Raw genomic sequence first — 13,372 nt, 5'->3', positions numbered from 1 at the left:
TTAACTCAGATGGGTGCATGACCGTGAGTCCTGTCACCGATTAACGGAGGTGGACATCTTGTATTAACCTTTAATATAGGTGGGCGCTTGACCGCAGACCCTGCCACTGAGGCAGTTGCTTTAAGGCGACCTCCTGCGTTAATGGAGCATTAACAAAGGTGGACGTCTTCTGTTGACCTTTAACACAGACGATTGCTCGACCGCGGGCCCTATCACCGATTAACGGAGGTGGCAACCAAGTGTGCCTGCCTACGTTAATAAAATGGTTGTGTCTCACGAAATCATTTGTATAATAGTAATATAGTAATTGGCTCACCTATGATCTACCATTTCTTCGACAAAAAGTTTATTGGTTCCATGATTTAGCTAGCTGTAAAAAACTCACCCCACCTCTCTTCTCCTTCTCATCTCTCTCCTTCACATCAGCGTATATCCTACTACCGTCTCTTATTCTAGTTGCTCTAAAGTAAGACTGCTTTGTCCAAATAATCTTGCATGGACCCTGCTCTATTCCTCCATCACCCCCTGTTCTTCCCATCCATGCTATCCCCTCCCTTCGTGCCATGTTGCCATCTTCTGTGGTCAACATGCATCTAATCTAAACCCCAATCATTGTTAGTTCAAAAAAAAACCAGCCATCCATGATGCATATCTCCATGGGTGCAGCATGACCAAACCGCAAGGCAACCAACCAGTATACCATCCAATGATGGAGCTGCCTCGTATAAGGATTCATGTGGTGTCCCACTGAAATTTTTCCAGATCTTCGGCAATCAGGGATATGGGGCCATCGGCAAATCGTGAATTAGGGGCTAAACGTGTGACTCGGGACAGCTCCCTAGCTAAGCTGGACAAGTGAGGTACATATATTATATGCTATAACTCAGCAATGTTGTTTATCTCTCCAAAACCAAGTTGATCATGGTATGTTTCATATTTTTTAGTCCCAAAATTGTGATGGATAGTAGTTTATCAATCAGTTCAATGATTAGGTGACCATTATTCAAGAGGAAATGAATGATTAGTTGGCAATGAAAACATCGTGATAAAGATTACCAACTTAATCCAATTCAAATTATTATTTGTATGAAGAACAAAGAATATCGGATCTAAGTTCTAGTCATGTTGGCCACTGATCGATCAAGTAGAATAAACTGCCAAAAACTGAGCAGATGCAGCCTACAATATGTGGCTTCGTTCAGAGATCGATGACAGATGTTGCTAAGGCTATGGCTATCCAGTGTTGTGGGGGATATTGGACTAGTAGTTCAGCAAATTATTGAAGGTGCGGGAATGAACTCTGACCTCACCATTATATTCTCTTCTAGATCAAGTAGAAAATGGAATACTTTTTGGGTGTGTCTTCCATGACTCTTTCACCATTTGCAATGCGCACCAATAATTCTGTGTGTAAGGTCTTTTCTTTTTTTTTATTATGTGTGCACGAGTACTGATTGTCTGCTCATATGCTTTTTCAAGCAGTATTGTCCCTTTTGTTTGTCTATTCTCGTGATTGGACTAGGATGATCTAGCAGCTCAACTAATCCGGCACTTGTTAATTCAGTTCATGATTGCTATGAGCGACCTCATGTATCCAACCCAACCCTTAGACAGTAGTAGTTTTATAAATATTAGCACCACCCATAACGTGTATATCTTGCTTGCATACATTATATATGTAGCCCAACTTTCCCTCATTTCTTGATTTAGAAGGCTGATCTAACTAGCCCCGGCCCTAACTAATCTTTTTTGTCGATATCGCTTAACGTATCGACAACTTTGTCTCCATCTGTGTTTCTCTACAAGCTTCTGATCGAACATGGAATGAACCACGCGTTTCTTTTCATAGTGGTTCTTATCTAGTTCAATCTTAGCCCGCAAGTTGTTGCCGACTATTCGGTTTCGCACTAAACAAAAGCACTACTACGCAACTAATGATATAATCTCCAGCGACAGAAATGTGTCGTTGACACTTGGCACAAAGGAAAATTATCTGCTGCTACTGTCTCAAGCACTGTGGAAATCTGCTCATGTGTGGGAACGAAATCGGCACATTCTTGCCAACTGAAGAAGGATTCTATGTGATAAGGCATCATCAGGATTGATTTTTCCATGTGCTCAAAGTCTCTAGATTGGTCGCAGGGCTGCCGAAGAGGCGAAGACACAGCCACAAGGGGCCCTGACCCTGAGGAATCCTATGCCAATGAATAATCTTCAGACATCATGATGAGCAGTGAGAAAGAAACTATGATTAAACCTCTGTGTCATAGGAAAAAGATAACAACAATTTATTAGTATCTCTCTGAGAAAAATAAAACTGAAAATGCATCTGCGTCCTCTGCAAAAGGCTAAGTTTTCAGTTCATCTTGCGACACTTGTGACTCCCGGCCCTTTATGAATTTCTTTACGGTCCAAAACATGCCGCCAATAATCGAGGTGTGAATAAACCTACCTATTAGCTAGCGGCTTGTTTTATTGTTCACAGATTCTTGGTGTCTTGCGGGAAGTAAGCACGCAAATGATTGATAATAGCAACCTGCAGAGATCACGTCGAGATCTTTTGTTTGCTTTCTGTCCAGTTGAATTGGCCTGCAGCTGCTGTTCGTGGTTGCTGAGAAAGATAAACCACTCCTCCTCCATGAGTGCAGTTGCAATAACAAAACGTACGGGCCAATCATTTGGTCATGCAAAGCGCCGATAACATATAATTGTGGCATATGGCAGCCCCTTTGGAAAGGGACTACGGACGGATAAGAACCTTCTTCTGTTTGTTTGGGCTTAATTTGTTAGGTCAGAAGCAATGGCTACTGGTAAAGAATTCGTGGCAAATTAAAGCAACGACGACGACGCATGAGCCGAGCCGGGAACAAGATCCCGTAATATATTGAGGCATTATCGATCCACAAGTCAAATGGGATGTGCATATCGCAATGAGCAGAGCTCTAGCTAGTTGCCCTTTTAGAAAGGCTGTGCGTTTGACTAGCTAGTTATGATGAGGTGGACATCATTAGGCGTAGCTAGCTAGGGACAAGCTTCCTTCTTGTCCGGTGATTGGCATCATCAGCATGCGTAATGTGTGAATATATAGAGAATCAAAGGGATGCGAGAGATGTACATATAGAATAAGTAATCTAGATGGGATGAGCAGGAGTATATATGCTGCATGCATGGGATAATTATATTAATTATCTGGGGACATTCTGGTTCAACACATGCGTCGTAATGTTTTGGGTGTTTCTGAAACAACTGGTCTGATGAGCGCGTGACAGCATATCTGACCGGCCGGGTGATCACTAAGTTGCTACTAGGGAGGAGGATTTGGCTCCTCAATCGTCGGAGGAGAAGGACTGACATACGAAGCGAAGGACGACAAAGACATGGCGGCCAAGAACGACACAACTCGAGATCAGGTCATCACGATTACATTAACACACCTGCTTCCACATTGCGCGCGGTGGGTTGCCTGATATTCTGAAAATTTCCAAGTCCACTACATGTGTGTTGCCTTCCGGAGCATGTCAACCGAAGCGACCTGGAATTCCGTGGCATTTCTGTCAGCCTTTGAATCCCTCTCTAGCTAGTCTGGTCGTACAAGGTACGTACAGCGGACCGAAATATCCTTGAACGATAATGATTACAGGACTGCAGGATTATTAGTCAGGGTACGTACGGTCCACCAATCAATCATCATCATATCCATCCATGGTGCAATCAAATCGCTTGTTATTATTAGGAAGTGTAATAAGTAATCCTACTACTAGATGTCGCGTGCGTGACAACCCAACCAAATCTAATTAACCCTCATACTGAAATTAAACCACGAGGCTCTGACTATGGCACGAGTCGTCGTCGTCACTGATGAAAGTTGCCGTGCCGCAGCAGTTTGCGCTTGCAGCCTTCAGGGGGTTGCAGCAGGTCTGGTGCAGAGCAGATCGACACAAGTGGATCGCAACGGCAGGCTGGCGCGTTCACGCGACGTCACACGGACGGCCATGCACATGCATGATCGAGCTGGATCGGTCGGGCTGAAAAGGGCGGGACGAAGGCGTGGTGGTCAGCGACGACACATCACCTTGGTGTGGCACGGCGACACCCGCAGCGCAGCAGCAGCCCCTGAGAAGTGACGGGGCCTGGCCAAAAGAAGACGGGTTCCCCGCGGAGCCAAGCAACGGAAGCAGCAGACCCACGGATGATGGAGGATGGGTCGCCGTCGTCGAGCGGCGATTCGGCCGGGACATGATTGAAAATTCCGACCAAGCCGGGGCACGTCGTGTCGTTATACTCCTATCCTATCGACCACTGCTGTCTGCTGTCATTGGATCGTGGATGGTGATGATGATGATGATGAGCAATCGATCGGTGTTCGATTAGTTGGGTTATTATCCGGCGGCAGGTGGTGACGCTGTCGTCTTGGTCGGGTCGGGATGTGTCGGCTCGTCGAGAGGGCAGAGCAGGGAGTGGGCGAGGCAAAGGGATATGGAAAACAATTAGCTAGCTAGTAGCAGTGTTCCTTTGGTTTGGGGGTTGGGAGGGATGATGACACGAGACGAGAGATGATGCATGAGCACAGGGAGAGGACGTCTGCGCCTACCAAAACACTATTTGTAAAATTAAAATGGGCGGGCGAGCGTGACCGAATCCATCCATCGATATCATCGCCTCGTCCTCGTGCGCGTCGCCGCCTGATTGCCTGCAGCCCGGCCGGCCGGTCGGTCGTTGTTGCGCTTTCACCTTTTGTTGCGTTCTTTGTCTGTGTTCGGGTGCAGTGAAGAGTTAGGTCCGCACCACAGCTTTGTACTACTTTTTCCCCCCCGGTATATAGGTAGGTTTCGAGAGGTCATTTGAACCAAAACCAACGAGGACCTAGCATGGTAGAGTCTAGAGCGAGAGAATACAGCCGGGCCTACTACGTACTACAAACGAGTCGTGATCGTGACCGCAGCGTCAGGGCCAAGCGGGAACCTCCGCATGCCGGCCCAGGCGCGCAGGGCCGAAGATGCGCATGCGCTTGGGCGCGGTCACGCCACAACGGCCCACACGTACCGCCGCCGCAACAGAGCCCATGTCGAGAGATTGAAAATGATCGAGGGACATTTTAACTCATTACTCCTTTTCAATCCCTATCAAATCAAACACAGCTTTGTGGTCGTCCAATTTCCCCCCTCAATTCTCTACTCTAAATTGAAATTTTATTCTCCATTAACTTATAAAATCGTTTTTTTGGCATCCTCGATGGTTTAGATAGTGGTTTTATTAATTGATGATATGGCGTCAGGTCGGTCGCCAGGAGATGAATTAGACTATGTTGAAAGGCTAAATCAGACTATATAATTTTTTAAAAATAAAACATTATCCATACTTTTTCTAGAAAAATGTGCAATTAAAAAATCTTAAAATCTTTTATTTTTTTAAAAAAAAAATCATAGAAATTTTGTTCTACGTCAAAAGAAATTATGAAACCAGGTCATACCACTACAACACGTACTTTAATTAAAGGCATTTTGTTAAAGGCATCTTTCTTAAATTGCCTTAATTTCTTTTTATCTAAAGGCATTTTTATGAAATGGCCTTTAAAACTATTTTTTTAAAGGCTAATATAAAAAACGCCTTTAATTATCTGAGCATTAGAGGCATATTTCAAAAATGCCTTTAATTATATGAGCATTGGAGGCGTTTTTCAAAATGCCTTATATAGTCTTTGGTACAACCATACAAGCATGTAGAACGACTTCCATTTAGGCCAGCTACTCGGTCACGGGCTTATCCTGTACACACCACCGATTGGACCTTGCACGAGAGACAGAGGAGGCTCCCTACCTGCGCGTGCCTGCCCAATCGTTCCCCAAAATCAGCGACGACCGCATGTCCGCCTCCGCTCCGCCTCCGCCTCCCGGCTCCGCTCGCGCAGGTGGAACTTGAGGCCTCCGCTCGCCGCCTCCCGGCTCCAGGCAGCCCTCCCCACGAGGGCTCGGGCTCGCCCCTCCGCCCCCTCACCCTCCCGCGATCCCCTTCTCCCGCCGCTCGTCGTCCGGCGGCGCCTCTCTCCTTCCCGCTCCCGACAGGTTCGTCTCCCGTCACCCTCCACCCCTGCCCCCTCTTTCCCTCCCTCGCGCGCTCACGGCTCCCGCAGGACGGCGACGCGTTGACGCCGTGCGTCGTCGGGACCGCTGATTTGAAATTTTGCGCCGCTCCGCTGATTTGATTTGATTTGATTTGATTTCACATGGTAGATTTGAAATCCGATTTGGAACCGGAGCAACGGGCACGACTACGTTGAGCACTTGCGCGTCGGCCAGAGCCAGCCCGCCGATCTGAGCCAAGCTGGGCCACCCCTCGCGGAGCAGCCCGCCGCGCTGCTGTGGAAGGAGTTCGAGGTGCTCGGCATCCACGTCTGCCGCGCCGAGCCCGTGTTCCCGCCACGCCCAGGGTACGGCGCCGCGTTGACGCCGTGCGTCGTCGGGACCTGAAGTCCCTGCACCAGTACAACGTAAGTGCCCACTCTCTCTCGTTCACTCTTCGCTCGCTGTTGGCTTTGATCTGATCTGACTTAGCGCCATTGCCATGGTCCATGGGTTCCCGTGTTTGTGGTGGTTCGTTTCCTTGTAGGTGACCATTTAAAATGTGTTCTCAATTTTTTCTATTTGATTTGATCTGTGTTAAATAAATGGTGCTAGAATTTCACTGTGCTTAACTTTATTACTATTTATGATCTAGTTGGTCCTCCTGTAAATGCAAATTTTATTCCTGCAATGGACACTAGGGCATGGGTTCGATTACTGTTGCTTAGATCTGAATAGATGGTCTTGCTCACTCACTGATAGGCAGACACATATGCTTGTTTGCTTTTGTAGAGACTGTTGCACATTTGCACTATTATTATTTGCCTTGATGTCAATGTGATGATGATAAAATCTAGCAGACAACCTCTATAGTATGCACTAGAATTTTAGAAACGGAAGAAAATATTGTGCATGCTTTCTGCACTACTATTATCTAGCAGCCTTTGTAGTCTATGGAATTTATTACTGGGTAATTTATTTGATAACATGATGTTCTTGTTATATTATCTAATTTCTTTACTCAACAATGTATTTATTTAGCTTAAATCTGAGAAGAACAAGGCCACTAGAGCACTGCAACTGAATGGAAGGCACACCACTGGATCGAGAAGCAATGCAGTTGTTTTAGATCAAATGGTATTTCTTGATTGCAGAGTCATTATTGCTGTTGACCTTTAATCATCGTTTGCCTTTGTGTGGTACCACCTAATGTTCTTAATATAGGAACTAAAGGAAGGAAGACAAATAGGCCGTGCTGAGCTCTATATAGCAACACATACCAGAAAAAATGGACAACCAATTGATGATTACAGCTTTGAAAAAATTGTATGTTGCTTTCTTCCTCCTACTGCGTTATTATTTTACTTATGGTTGAAAAATTTATTTGTTCATAACTTTTTTAAAGGATGAAATCTGAAGAAGATTTCAAGAAGACCCTTCTTTGACTGCTGAGGATACTCATGACAATGATTTATTCTCAACATTGTTCCCAAAAGAGAGGAGTGGAAGGAGGACTGGCCTTGGCCTGTTAGCAGGTGGTGTGGGCTCTGCTCGCATATCTGAAGCTTTATTTGAAATGCAGGAAGTGAAGGAAGAAAATAAAAAGCTTTGGGATGTGGTCAAAACACTAATGTCAAATCAATCTAAGTTACAGCAGCAATACAGTGAACTGAAAACTCAAGTTTCAGGCTCCCAAAAGTGCTCTCTGTTGAAACTAGTTCAAGGGTTGGTACAGTAGATGGGCAACATTTTGCATGAGAAGAAAGATGATAATCAAGAATCAATTTCACATTCAAATAAGAGACATGGAGTAGAACTTGAGGTAAATTATCTCTATTTGAGTTGATTTACTGATTAGATGCAGTTTGTAATTAGTTTTGTCTTCGATCCTTAGGAAATTGAAAATGTTAGGATGCAAAGTCTGCAAAAAATAAAGAAAGAGACATCACAACACACATTTCTGGGAAATACCAAGGACAAGACACCTCCACAAAGTCTTCCAGAGCTATCGAAGAAACCAAGAAAGTTTCAGGCACCACTTACTAAGGTGACTGTTATCTTTAATCATGTTAGCCTTTTCTAATCAAATAGTAGAATATGATAGAGTTAATAGTAATCTTTTTAGGATGATATGAAAGATATAAAGTGTGGTATGGAGATTGGTCTCATATCTCCAAATAGTAAAAAGTTGGTGGCACTAGGGACTGTTCAGAAAACTGATAGGAAAGCTAAAGCTAATGATGGTCAACCATTGGCGGATTATATTGAGGTACTAGTCAGTATTGTTTATAAACAAACAACCATATTGCCTCGTTCACATGGGAAGATACAGAATCTGGGAAGTGCTACTGCTCGCTGCATGCCATGGCCTCGGCAAAATGTATGATTCCTATAGACTTAAAATTGGTTCCTTTGTTTATTTCTAATGATGAAACTTGGCCCTCAAAGCTTCTCATGCACATTGATATAATCACATTGCAGATCATTTGTAGAGATGGCACTCCATTGCACTCTAAACAGGTAGCACACTATCTTCAACACTGACACTGAAAGGTCCTAATATGGCTAGAGGGGGGTGAATAGCCTATTTAAAAATTCTATAAAAACACCAGAGCAAGAGGTTAGTAAATAACAAAGCGAAGCTTTTTGCTCTAGCTCTAAAGAACAATTCTAGTTGATATAATCACTATGCACACAAGAGCTATGTCACTACTTACACTAGAAAGCTACCTAAAGTTTCTATACAAGTGAGAAAGCTACTCTAGTTTGCGGGAATGTAAAAGAGATGGTTTGAACTTTATACCGCCGCGTAGAGGGGATGAACCAATCAATAATATAAAGTCCAATCACCGGGAGAAATCCAATGAACAATCACAAAGGAGACACACAATTTTTCTCCCAAGGTTCACGTGCTTGCCGGCACGCTACGTCCCCGTTGTGTCGACCAACACTTGGTGGTTCGGTGGCTAAGAGGTGTAGCACGAACCTCGTCCTCACTAGGACACCACAAGAACCTACCCACAAGTGAGGTAGCTCAATGACACGAGCAATCCACTAATGTTGCCTTTGGCACTCCGCCGAGGTAGGCACAAACCTCTCACAATCACCGGGAGATGGCCACGAACAATCACCAACTCGTGCCAAAGCTCCTCCGCTGCTCCAAGCCGTCTAGGTGGCAGCAACCACCAAGAGTAACAAGAAAACCGTAGCTAGAACGATCCCCAAGTGCCACTAGATGCAATCACTCAAGCAAATGCACTTGGAATCACTCCCAATCTCACAAAGATGTTTAATCTATGAAGGAGATGAGTGGGAGGTGTTTGATTAGGCTCACAAGGATGTCAAGTATGCTAGAATGCCAAGAGAGTGAGCCCCAAGCCGGCCAAGCACGTATTTATAGCCCCTCAAACAAATAGAGCCGTTGGCTCTTTCACTGGGCGAAATACGGGGTCACCGGACGCTCTTAAAGGGGCACCGGACGCTCGACACCAGCGTCCGGTGCTCCAACGTCAGCCGCGTGTCAGAGTCTAACGGTAACCTGCAGAGCACCGGACGCTGAGCAAGTTAGCACCGGACGCGTCTGGTGCACACCGGTCCCGTGCGCAGAGAGCTCCGCAAACTTGCAGGGTCACCGGACGCAAGCCACCGGACGCACCCTTAGCGTCCGGTGCTCACCGGACTCATGCGCAGAGAGGTTTGCAAAACCTCCTCACACCGGACGCACACCACCGGACGCTCCAAGCTGCGTCCGGTGCCTATCGTCCGGTGCCTAACCCTAACCGAGTCAGGCTGCCTGCTCACCGGACGCTCAGGAACAGCGTCCGGTGCTTCTGAGTCAGCGTCCGGTGAGTGTTCCTCAGTGAGAAACACTCCCGCGACTTCTCCAAATTTCTCACCGGCGCAAAAGAAAATATGCACTTCATTTTCTCAAAAAGCGTCGAATCCCGCCTCGCAAGCTCGGCAGGAGGGAGAGAGGAACCCATCCTCTCTCTACCCTTCAAACTCCACCTCCTTCTCAAAGTGTGCCAACACCACAACGTGTAAACCACCAAGTGCACGTGTGTTAGCATTTTCACAAACATTTTCTTCGAAGGAGTTAAGTTAGCTCACTAGGTTCTAAATGCATGCACATGAACAATGACACCTAGTGGCACTTGATAACCGCTTAGCCAAAGAATTCCCCTCTTTATAGTACGGCTATCTATCCTAAATGTGATCACACTCTCTATGGTGTCTTGATCACCAAAACTAAAACCCTAAGCAATACCTTTGCCTTGATCTCCATAGGGTTTTGTTTTTCTCTTTCTTCTTTTCCAAGTTGAGCACTTGATCATCTTGTGGTCATCACCATCATCACCATGATCATCACTTGCTCCATCACTTGGCATGTACCAACCTCATTATGTCTACACACACTTAGCATAGAGGTTAGTACTAGGGTTTCATCAATTATCCAAAACCAAACTAGGGCTTTCAGACACTTACTAAATTTGGCTTCAAATTTGAAATTTTCTGTTGTAGGTTTGTAGCCCCATTAGCAAAATCACCCCAAACACAAGATGAACTGTAGGACCAAAAAGGTCAACATCAAAAGCTGATGCTACAAGGTTGGACAAAGGCCAAGTTGCTTCACAAGGTTTGCTAGAAAAGAAGCAAGCAAAGAGGAATGTGAGTAAAGAAGAAACAGAGCAACTTACATCATCCAAGTATGTAGAGGGCCACAAAAGCAACATACATATAACAACGTCTCGATGTTAGTACAATTAAAAGTAAGCATTTCTTGCTTCTAGTTTTCTATTTTTCTTTGTCATTTCTAAAAATTCATGGTACTATGACAATTTAGTTTTGGCATCTCTAGGCAACATGTCATTTTTCTACCCTAGATGAATATATGAAACACATAGGCTTGTAGTATGACCTGTGGATGTTGTTACATAATAGGTTTCTACTTCATATGCCATTCTACTTGTTGGTAAATGTCTGTTAAAAACTAGTCAGCTAGCAGTGATAATATAAATAGAACTAGAGGATCAAAGTTTTCCTTTTAAACCTCTTCATCAGGTCTCTGTTTTCCTCACTAGTAGGGCAATAATAGGTGGTGGGGAAGTGCCAAACTTGATGTTCTTAAGAAACATGAAACATATGTAGACTGGTTTAGGTGCTTGGAACTAAGTTTGTTTATTTTTGTTTCTTGGATACTAGTAGTTGGCTTTGTTACTATAGTATGGTCAGGCTGTCAGTGTAACTTTGTTTATGTAGATATGCGTTGACAAGAATTTATGTTGAGCAACTAATTCTAGAATTAATATGGCCATGCCGCTTGTCACTAGAATTTCTGTTTGAAGCAACATTCCTGTTTACCTTTTTTTCCTAATCAGAAACATAAACCTATGTCTAGTAATTCTTGTCCAAATCTTGTGTATATACCTTCACTCATTGGGACATGTTTGGTTTCAAGCAGGAGCAATTGACAAGTGAGGACAACAGACATGTATATAGCTGGATGTGGGCATGCCATTTTCAAGCAAGAGTAACATAATTTGGTTCCTAAACATTGATGTCCAGTACTGTGGCAACATAGTATATTTAGATGGATTTATACTTACATATGTATATATATAGCTGTGATGTGGACACTCTTATAAAAGGAGAAAGAAACTTGCATCAGGAATGGGGACCTAGACATCAGGACTTGGAACATCATTTGAATTGACTATTTTTCAACCTTATTGATTGTGTTTGGTTACAAATATAACTGTGTATAGCCTGAAAGGTTAAATGTTTGGATCATGTTGTTAACGTGTATTTTCATTGGTTAATTTCTCAATGGATGTTGCTGTTTTGATTACTAGCAAATTTCTACATATAATTTGGTTTTGGAGGCATTTTTAATAATGCCTCTATCAGTGTTTGAAGGCTTATACAGAATGCCTTTAAAAATTATTATAGGCAGCTACAAAATGCCTTTATATGTTGATATTGGAAGGCGTTTTGAAAAAATGCCTCAAAAGACTTTTTAAGTCCAGTTTATAGCAGGCATTTTTAAGTATGCTTAAAAAGATTTTTGAAGGCATTTTGATGCCTTTTAAAGGCATTTTTAAACGCCTTCTATAAACAGCCATGTTGTAGTGTACTCTATCATATTGTGCCTAGTCTAGGACTGTTCCCTTGAATCTTCTATGGACTCTTTTTGTGTTTAATTGCTATGATTAGTCGATATTCCTTCCTCAAAAAAATTAGTCGATATTCACCGCTCAGACTAGGTAGAGCGATAGAAGGACAACTGACTTATAGGTGCTTTTGTCATCGACAATGAAATATGGGACGTAGCACAGTAACAAGGTCTAGATTGTAGCATCCCAAAGATAATGTTTATATATGTTTGGACACATAACTCCATGCATCCTCTTCTGCATCGTGTGCAATAGTGGGGATGTGATCAGAGGTTCCTTACCTATTGTTATATAGTTCGGCAGTAGGGTTACAAGGTCAATGTCATCCCTAATTTTGTTACATATTGGTTTCTATATATTCTATTACAATCGGATCGCATTTTTTGGATAACTTTCTACGTATCTTTTTTTTTAAAAAATAGCTTTCCATATATCTTGTGCTACAAGCTAAAGGACGATGATCCGCCTTATTCGTTTGGCTGATAAACTATGACAGAAAGTATTGTTGGCTGATCTGCTGAATGACTGGCAGATTCGGCTAATAAGCTTACACGAACAAGGTGTAGACTCAAAATTGTTCCCCTAATCTGGCCTACCTATGTCCACGGGTTTGGATACGTCATCCACGATGTTATTTGTGGATCACACACTTTCCCATACTTCCTACATAGTAGAATCAAGTGACATTTGTATCTATACTATATATTAAATGTGTCCGTATAAAAATATGAGAAATATGATGTTATTGTCAAATCTAAAATAAAGTTTCATCCAAATCAAACACCGATCGAGCATGAACTAGTACAATCAAAACATGAATAGAATAAATCACGTGTTACATATTCTTCAAGAAAATTGTAAAGGGTACAAAACATTATTGGGGGGATCGGAGTGGCCCTTGAAAAGCATCCGACAATCCGACATAAAAGTTGAACAGCCTAATTAGCTTAACCATGTGAAAAAAAAAACTTGAACTGACATACGAAGCGAAGGACGACGAGTCGACGACAAAGGTGTACCGGAGATCAGGTCACGATTACATTACACCTGCTTCCACATTGCAGTGGGTTGCCTGATGATCTTCTGAAAGTTTCTAGCCGCAGGTCCACTGAACGTAGTAGTAAGTAGGCATGTCGTGTT

The 13,372-nt window shown here is 43.6% G+C and overlaps 1 long non-coding RNA gene across 1 annotated transcript; it reads left to right on the top strand.

Annotated features, from left to right (window-relative positions):
- LOC8085248 lies at positions 6,396-11,900 on the top strand. Its single transcript, XR_002453211.1, has 9 exons — positions 6,396-6,487; positions 7,101-7,196; positions 7,284-7,385; positions 7,465-7,881; positions 7,954-8,106; positions 8,185-8,439; positions 8,541-8,579; positions 10,581-10,828; positions 11,521-11,900. It is a non-coding gene; the product is annotated as an uncharacterized LOC8085248 (long non-coding RNA).

Source organism: Sorghum bicolor, chromosome 1 (genome assembly GCF_000003195.3).
Source record: "Sorghum bicolor cultivar BTx623 chromosome 1, Sorghum_bicolor_NCBIv3, whole genome shotgun sequence".
Classification (NCBI taxonomy): Eukaryota; Viridiplantae; Streptophyta; class Magnoliopsida; order Poales; family Poaceae; genus Sorghum; species Sorghum bicolor.
This window is presented reverse-complemented; position numbering and strand designations above follow the sequence as displayed.